This window comes from Chiloscyllium plagiosum, chromosome 2 (assembly GCF_004010195.1).
Source record: "Chiloscyllium plagiosum isolate BGI_BamShark_2017 chromosome 2, ASM401019v2, whole genome shotgun sequence".
NCBI classification, from domain to species: domain Eukaryota; kingdom Metazoa; phylum Chordata; class Chondrichthyes; order Orectolobiformes; family Hemiscylliidae; genus Chiloscyllium; species Chiloscyllium plagiosum.
Window position 1 is genome coordinate 90,026,157 of NC_057711.1, and position 8,797 is coordinate 90,034,953.

Genomic DNA, 8,797 nt, shown 5'->3' on the forward strand with positions numbered 1-8,797 from the left:
TGGTTAGCACTGCTGCCTCACAGCACCAGGGTCCCAGGTTCAATTCCAGCTTCAGGCGACTGTCTGTGTGGAGTTTGCACATTCTCCTGCACGGATTTCCTCCGGGTGCTCCGGTTTCCTCCCACAGTCCAAAGATGTGCAGGTCAGGTGAATCGGCCATGCTAAGTTGCCCATAGTGTTCGGTGCATGAGTCAGAGGGAAATGTGGTCTGGGTGGGTTACTCTTCGGAGGGTCGGTGTGGACTGGTTGGGCCGAAGAGGGCCTGTTTCCACACTGTAGGGAATCTAATTATAGACCAGTGAGCCTTACTTCAGCTGTTGGTAAAGGGTTATAAGAGATAGGATTTATAATCATCTAGAAAGGAATAAGTTGATTAGAGACAGTCAACACGGTTTGTGAAGGCTGTTCATCCTGGAGTTCAATTACTAGTAGTGTACCACAGGACCTGTTCTGAGTCATGCTGTTTGTCATTTTTATAAATGATCTGGATGAGAGCGTAGTAAATTTGCAGATGACACTAAGGTCGGTAGGGTGGTGGATAGTGCAGAAGGATGTTGCAGGTTACAGAGGGACAGAGACATGCTGCAGAGCTGAGCTGAGAAGTGGCAAATGGAGTTTAATGCAGAAAAGTGTGAGGTGATTCACTTTGGAAGGAGCAACAGGAATGCAGAGTACTGGGCTAATCGTAAGATTCTTGGTAGCGTGGATGAGCAGAGGGATCTCGGAGTCCGTGTACATAGATCCCTGAAAGTTGCCACCCAGATTGATAGAGTTGTTATGAAGGCATACAGTGTGTTAGCTTTTATTGGAAGAGAGATTGAGTTTCGGAACCATGAGGTCAAGCTGCAGCTGTATGAAACTCTCGTGCGGCCCTATTGCATACAGTTCTGGTTACTGCATTATAGGAAGGATGTGGAAGCTTTGGAAAGGGTTCAGAGGAAATTTACTAGGATGTTGCCTGGTATGGAGGGAAGGTCTTACGAGGAAAGGCTGAGGGACTTGAGGCTGTTTTCGTTGGAGAGAAGAAGGTTGAGACGTGACTTAATTGAGACATATAAGATAATCAGAGGTTAGATAGGATGGTCAGTGAGAGCCTTTTTCCTTGGATGGTAATGGCTAGCATGACGGTGCATAGCTTTAAATTGAGGGGTGATAGATATAGGACAGATGTCAGAGGTAGTTTCTTTACTCAGAGTCGTAGGTGTGTGGAATGCACTGCCTGCAATGGTAGTAGACTCGCCAACTTTAAAGGCATTTAACTGGTCATTGGTCGAAAATGGAATGGTGTAAGTTAGATGGGCTTCAGATTGGTTCCACAGGTTGGTGCAACATCGAGGGCCAAAGGGCCTGTACTGTGCTGTAATGTTCTATGTTTTATGTAATAGGCCAGGAGCATCAGGTAAAGAAGTTACAGTATTAAGAGATATGGGATCACATCAACCTTTGATGTTGAGCGATGAGGAGATATGTATCTCAGAAGCACTATTTCCAGAAAGAGGGCTGGTATGTGGAATTCATGGTGAGACGAGAAGTGCTCCATTATGTACAGCACGGCTGGAGTGTCCAGTGAAAAGTGGAGAAGCGGTTGGAGGAGTACTGAAAAAACTCTCAGCTCCAGGAATACAATTTGTCCTTGGTAACAATATAACTGGATCACAGGTAGAAGTGCTGCCTACTGTAGTTGAAAAATCAGGCAACTGAGATATTACAGGAAGTATATCCTGGGATTTTTCCTGGCTGTGTCATAACTGGGCAGCAGTTCATCAAGTTGTATCACCAGTGGGTTACAGAAAAGTGGTTTTGCAGGTAGCATATGAATAACCAGTCATTTAGGGGCAAGAAAAACTCAAGATAAAATACAAAAACATTTTTACTGGCCTGGACTGCATAACAATGAAGTTGAATTCTGTTGACATGTCATATCTGTCAGGTAATTGGAAAACCTCAGGCAGTAATAAAACCAGCAAATTTACTACCCATTCCTGCTTTTGAGGAACCTTTTACAAAGGTCTTAATGTATTGCATTGGACCCCTGCCTAAAAAAAAGTGGGAATCAGTATTTGTTAACAATAACAGATGTATCCACTAGATTGACGGAGGCCATTCCATTATACAACATTATAGCGAAAAGGATTGTCGGAGAATTATTCAAATTTTTCAATACATACAGACTACCTGCAGAGATAATAATCTGAGCAATTGTTAAATTTTACATCAAAATTATTCTTGAAAGTTATGGATAGCTTAGGAATAGAACAATTCAAATCCTTTGTGTACCATCCAGAATTGTAGGGACCGTTAGCAAGGTGGCATCAAACTTTAAAGATCATGTTAAGGGCTTATAGTCAAGACTATCCAGATAGTTGGGGTAAAGGAATTCCATTTGTACTTTTTGCCATTAGGGATGCAGCAAATGAATCAACCAAATTCAGTCCATGGAATTAGTTTTAGAATTTTTATTAGAATTAGGGAAAAATTAAACGGAGCAGGGGAGTTGGCTAGAAAGTATTTAAAAATATCACAGCATATGATGAAACAGGAAGCAAAAAAGAAATCAAAAACTCACAATTTTGCTAATGAAGATAAAATGTTAGTGATACTTCTAGTTTTGGGGAAACCATTAAAGCCAAGGTTTAGTGGACCTTATCAGATTGAAAAGAAATTGAGTGAGGAGAACTATTTGTTAAGGACTCCAGATAGAAAGAAGTCTCACAGAGTGTGTCACCTGAATATGATCAGATGGTATTTTGATAGGGAAGAAAGGCAAAAGGAGAATGTGTTAGTGGTTCCAACACAAAGTGAAGTAGCAAGTTCAGAGGATTCCAAATTGGGAATTCCTCAAGTTAAATTGGACAATGAGGAAGTTCTCAAAAATTGGGATAAATTATTGAGTTACCTTCCAAAGGAAAATCGAAATTACCTGAAAGAAATAGTATCACATGGGGAGATAAGTGGGAATAAGCTGGGAAATACTAAGCTAAATATGCATGATGTAGATATAGGAAATGCTGTTCCAATTAAGCAACATCCTGAAAGACTTAACTCTCTAAAGTTGGCACAATTTCAAAAAGAGATTGAATGCATGCTCCAGAACAACATAATCAAAGTGAGTTACAGTGAGCTCACCCTTAGTAATGGTACCAAAAACAGATAGTACGCAATGTGTAGACTCTTGCAAAGTTAGTGAAGTTACAAAGTCTGATTCATACCCGATTCCACATTTGGAAGGCTATATTGAGAAAGTGGGACAAACCTTTCTTAGATTATATTTCTAAGTTGGAGTTACTCAGAGGATACTGGCAGGTACTTTTATCCGAAAGAACAAAGATAATTTCAGCTTACATAACACTGAATGGACTGTATAAATTTAAAGTCATGCCAATTGGCATGAAAAACGCTCCAGCCACACTTGAAAGATTAACCAATAAAGTCATTTCTGGATTACCCAATTGTGTGGTATACATTGACCTGGTGATTTTTAGTCACACATGGAAGAAACATTTGCATGGTGGCACAGTGGTTAGTGCTGCTGCCTCACAGCGCCAGAGACCCGGGTTCAATTCCTGCCTCAGGCAACTCTCTGTGTGATGAGACAGATCATCCCATGGAATGTGAAAACAAAGATTTTCACCCGGAGGAAACCCACGCTGACAAGGGGAGAATGTGGAAACTCCACACAGAAAGTTGCCTGAGGCAGGAATTGAGCAGTACTACGATTCCTGGGATTGAGTGGGTTTTATCTGAAATTTGTACCTAATTTTAACAGTGTGGTTGCTCAACTGACTGAGTTATTTAAGAAGTGTAGAAAATTTCAATGGATGGCAGACTGTCAGAAGGCATTTTGACAGCCTCAAAGCTGTGTTAACCACTGCCCCAGTGTTAGCCAACCTCATTATTCAAAGCCATTCAAGGTGGCTATCAATGCAAGTGATGTGGGAGTCGATGTTGTACTCTTATACGAAGATAATGAGAAGATAGAAAGATCTATTGGGTATTTCTCCTGGAAATTGAATATTCATCAACAGAAATATTTCATAATTGAGAAGGAGACCTTGAGCTTGGCGACGACATTACAATATTTCAACATTTATACTGCCAGTAATGTGTCTGAGACAATTGTATCTCCTGATCATAACCCATTAAAATTTTTGGAGAAATTTGAACACACAAATTTCAGACTGTTTAGATGGAGCTTCTTGCTGCAGTCATTCATTATGAAAATGTACACGTGGCAGGATGAGAAAATGTAATTGCCAATGTGTTGTCACAATTTGGATGAAGGTAGATGGAGGTGTTTGGTGGCAGAAGTAAACTGACTGAAATAGAATGTGGTAGTGAATGTTTACATGCTTAGAGTCAATGAAATATATATGTGTTGGAGTGTACTAGCAGATTAAGACTAAGGGATTTAAAATGAAGCCTGCATTGCATGATGTTTTTTAAGGTGGGGGGGGTGGTGGTGGGGAAGGTGTGACGATGCTATCACTTTAAAAAGGTTATTTTGTCCTTCTTTTTTGAAGAGTGGTCATAAAGGCAGTGGTACCAAAGAGTCTAGGGTGTAGCAGCTAAACAATGAAAGGGCAGTGGCCAGTTCTCCCAGTTCAGTTTTTCTCTCTTTTTTTTGTAGCAGTCACAAGGTGTCGGAATCCAAACGTGTTGCTGTCACATATCTCACCATAGCGCATGCCACTCAAATCCCTGTAAGATACTGTTAACTGGCTTTCTGTCTTTATATGACCAAAAAGTGAATATTTTCTTCTCAATTCAGAAATCTAAAGCCACATTTCTTTGCCTGTTTTCTGTGATCTGAATTGGTTAAACCAATGTATCTAAGATTGTCACCACTCCATTAGTAAATAAGTGGATTCTTTATGGAGTTATAGAAATCTTATTCTGTTTTCTTTCAAATAATGGAATAATTTAAATAAGGAACCAAAAGCAAAATTAGGCAGACTGTTAGCAGTTTTCTTCCACCACAAAATCTAGTCTGATATGCTGCTCTTCTAATCATTAATTTTTCCACTGCATGTTTGGAAAGCTGACGTTGACCTCGTTTCACATGATTTGCATTCTTAATAACTGCATAGATATCTTGAAGGCCTTTGTTTGGAAAAATCAGCTACTGTAGGAAAATTCATGTCATTGCATGATATACTTAAGAAATAAAAAATCTTCTGCATTAGGTAGCCTTGACATTCAATGGTTTAAGATTAATAATATAACTACAGTCTAAATCCAACTAAAAAAACCTTATTTTTTTTCTTGACAATAAGTGGCTCCTTGACAAAACCTTGCCTTGTTTATATATAGCAAGGAACTATTCTTTCTGCTCAGAAGGTGATGACGGCATTCGTGCTAGAGTGTAGAATAGGAGAAAACTCAAAGACTTTTAATTTGCTTTGATGTTAAAGATGAAATATGTTGCAAAGCAGTTATCTGATACATTGAGTGAAAAATTACAAAAACTATTGTAACTAAAAATAATCCATAATCCGTGAAATATCTACTTCATTCAAGCTTGCAAGTTATTCTATATACAATTTAAACTGACAAAACAATCTAAAAGGCGAGGTATTTAATAATTCTGAATACTGCTAATGACACCAGTCAGGGCAGATATATTTCATAATAATTCATACTGAATTAACTACAGTACTCATCTCAAGTACTGTAATTAAAACCGTTCACATTATTTATCCCATTGTATTGGTACCTTACTGATTATGTCTTTTTGCATCAAATAACTTTAGCCAAGTGGATTGATAAGGAATCTCAGAAAATGCCCTTTTCTGTTCTTTGCACAATATTATAGGGGTCTCAACCATAAGAATCAATGTTTATGATTTCTCTGATTGTTTTGTCTGACATGAATCTATTTTCAAACTTTTGAATATTTGCATATCCTACAAGTTTGTATTTTCTACAGATGCCTCATTGCATAAACATCATTAATAAGTGAAGGTCACAAATTGAGTCATATAGCCATCTCTCCCTTGAACTTGCATACCTTAGTTAACTTAGTTTATTGCATGCCACATAGTAGGAACAGTGAAGAAGACAGAATAGAGAATGTGAAGGAGGTTGGAAAATGCCTCTGTTTTGTCTTTCATAATATGAACCTATTGAAATGTAATATCGTATCAGTGCCGGACCTAAGCTCACTTCATCCCATCCTTCTGGTCAGAAGATTGATGTTTCTCCTTGGGGAGAAGAATGAATGTCAAACTATCAGAACACTGCCAGTACACTGCACTCTTTCAAGTAAGCTCACTTTCCTAAAGAATTGTGGCAGGTATGACCAAAGGCAATCAACTTCACCTCATTTGTATCTTTTTGACCCGAATCATTTTTGTTCTAAACCCTCAGATGTCAATCTACAACTGTAGCTACCTGTTAGTAAAATTTAATATGGCACTTTCAAAGCAACTATTAATAAAAAAAAGGTTATGGCTTGTAACCACATACAAAACAACAACGTGATAATAATTAAAGGCAAATACAATTGTCTCTTGGGATAGGTCTAATCTGAAATTCAATGTCCTTGTGATGTTCAAATAAAAAGGCTATGTGAACTTATAAATGCTTTTTGCAGTTTGTTAAATTACAATTGTGGTCACTATTTATAGCTCAGTTCCTTTTGATGTTTGGAACTCAGACACGTAATTGCAGTCGCTGAGATATCTGAAGTTTCAAAAAACAGATTATTTCTTAGAAGCACTTGCTCTACAGGTATGATGATGTGATTTATTGCTCATTAAGTATACACAACATACAGATGTTATGCTGGGCTACACATGTCAGCACTTACTCTGGCTTTTTTGCTCTTTATTTACAGTTTCAATACGGACAGAAACAACCTGTTCCAAGATAATGGCACTTGATGATCTGCCCTTTTCTGGAAAATTCTGGAATGTGGGCCAACTACTTTATTGCAAGTGAGTGGATAATGTCCAGTGCTTTTCCAGAATTTAGCATTTAAACGTGCCCTGGCCAAGTCAAAATATCAGGGAATAATGGCAAAGAAACCTTTAGCTGTAGAAACATGCCTTTTTATGTATCATGTTCATTCACTATTCAGTGCTGAATATTAAACTCAATAGTCCACAATATAGTTAATTATAATATATGCACATGTGAATGTAAAAGATCCCATGGCATTACTTCAAAGAATCACAGAGAAGCTATCCAAGTTTCCTTGTCAATACTTAATTCTTAATGAACATTACAAAAATAGATTATATGTTTATTATCCCATTGCTGTTTCTGGGAGTTTACTGTGTACACATTGGCTGCTCTGTTTCCAAAATTACAAGAGTCACCATATTTCAAAAATAATTCAATGATCATAAAATGCTTTGAGACACCCAGTGGTCATGAAAGTGTAAGATAAATGTAACTTGTTTTTTAAGCTTTAGACTCAGGTTCCATGCAAAGCAATACTGCATTATGAACTATTGGGGTCTGGAGAAACAAAAGTGAGATAAGACATGCATCTGGAGTCAGTGGAATTTGAACCTGAGTCTGCTGCCTCAGATGTAGGGACATTACCACTGTGCCACAACAGTCCCATTAACTGAGTAAGATTCAATTAAACTCAGTGGATGTGAAAGGCATTAAATAAAAATAGGTTCTTTATTTCTTCTATCCAACACTATAGGATATAAAAACATCTAGTTGAGCACCATGCATTGGCCCTGATTGGAAACTGTACATATGTATCTTCGATGACAAAAATATTAAATTCAATTGTGATACCATAAGAAAGTAGAAACTTGTGATGTTTATTGCCTAGAGTCAGTCATAGTACTATCTCAAAGATGGAATGAGAAAGGAAGAAATGGAAAGAATATTCCTACAATCTATTTGTGAAGTGTAATCACAGTAACTTTGGTTAATATTAACCTTTGACTGAGTTAAAAATCACACAACACCAGATTATAGTCCAACAGGTTTATTTGGAAGCACTAGCTTTTGAAGCGCTGCTCCTTCATCAGGTGTTGGGGAGCAGAATCATAAGACACAGAGTTTATAGCAATAGGATTGCAGTGTAATGGAATGTAATATTAAATAAATTTAGCTTGAGTTCAGTTTAGGTTTAGCCTAATATCACATTCCATGACACTGCAATCATAACTTTGTCTACCCCAGCACTTCCAAATCATGACCTTTGACTCTTTGTGTGTGTGTGTGTGTGTGTGTGTATGTGTGTGTGTATGTGCGTGTGAGTGAGAGAGAGAAAGAGAAGGGCCTTTTTTCTGAATTATATTCGAGAAATAATTTGATCAATGTGGTTTAAATTTGGAAGCTACCTCTATCATATCCAAATACCTCCCTATTTTCAACTTGTCTTTTCTTTCTAATATCATGTTGATAACCTTTGTTTAAAATTGAAAAGTGTGGTGCTGGAGGTGAGGGTGAGGGTGATAGGCCGGAGAGGGGGTGGGGGCAGAGAGGTTGGGAAGAAGATTGCAGGTCAAGAGGGCGGTGCTGAATCCGGGGGTTGGGACTGATATAAGGTGGGGGGAGAGGAAATGAGGAAGCTGGAGAAATCTACATTCATCCCGTGTGGTTGGAGGGTCCCTAGTGGAAGATGAGGCGCTCTTCCTCCAGGCGTCGTGTGGCCAGGGTCTGGCGATAGAGAGGCCAAGGACCTGCATGTCCTTCGTGGAGTGGGAGGGGGAGTTAAAGTGTTCAGCTACAGGGCGGTTGGGTTGGTTGGTGCGGGTGTCCCAGAGGTGTTCCCTGAAACGTTCCGCAAGTAGGCAGCCTGTCTCCCCAATGTAGAGGAGACCACATC

The 8,797-nt window shown here is 38.8% G+C and overlaps 1 protein-coding gene and 1 long non-coding RNA gene across 6 annotated transcripts in view; one reads left to right on the forward strand and one right to left on the reverse strand.

Annotated features, from left to right (window-relative positions):
- LOC122561800 (guanine nucleotide-binding protein G(I)/G(S)/G(O) subunit gamma-7) overlaps positions 1 to 8,797 on the reverse strand; it is a 313,573-nt gene that overhangs the window by 55,734 nt on the left and 249,042 nt on the right. The gene's annotated exons all lie outside the window — the stretch shown is intronic.
- LOC122561820 overlaps positions 6,550 to 8,797 on the forward strand; it is a 10,575-nt gene continuing 8,327 nt past the window's right edge. Inside the window, exons 1-2 of the long non-coding RNA XR_006315115.1 lie at positions 6,550 to 6,729; positions 6,836 to 6,935. This is a non-coding gene — a long non-coding RNA (uncharacterized LOC122561820). The remainder of the gene's footprint in view (positions 6,730 to 6,835; positions 6,936 to 8,797) is intronic.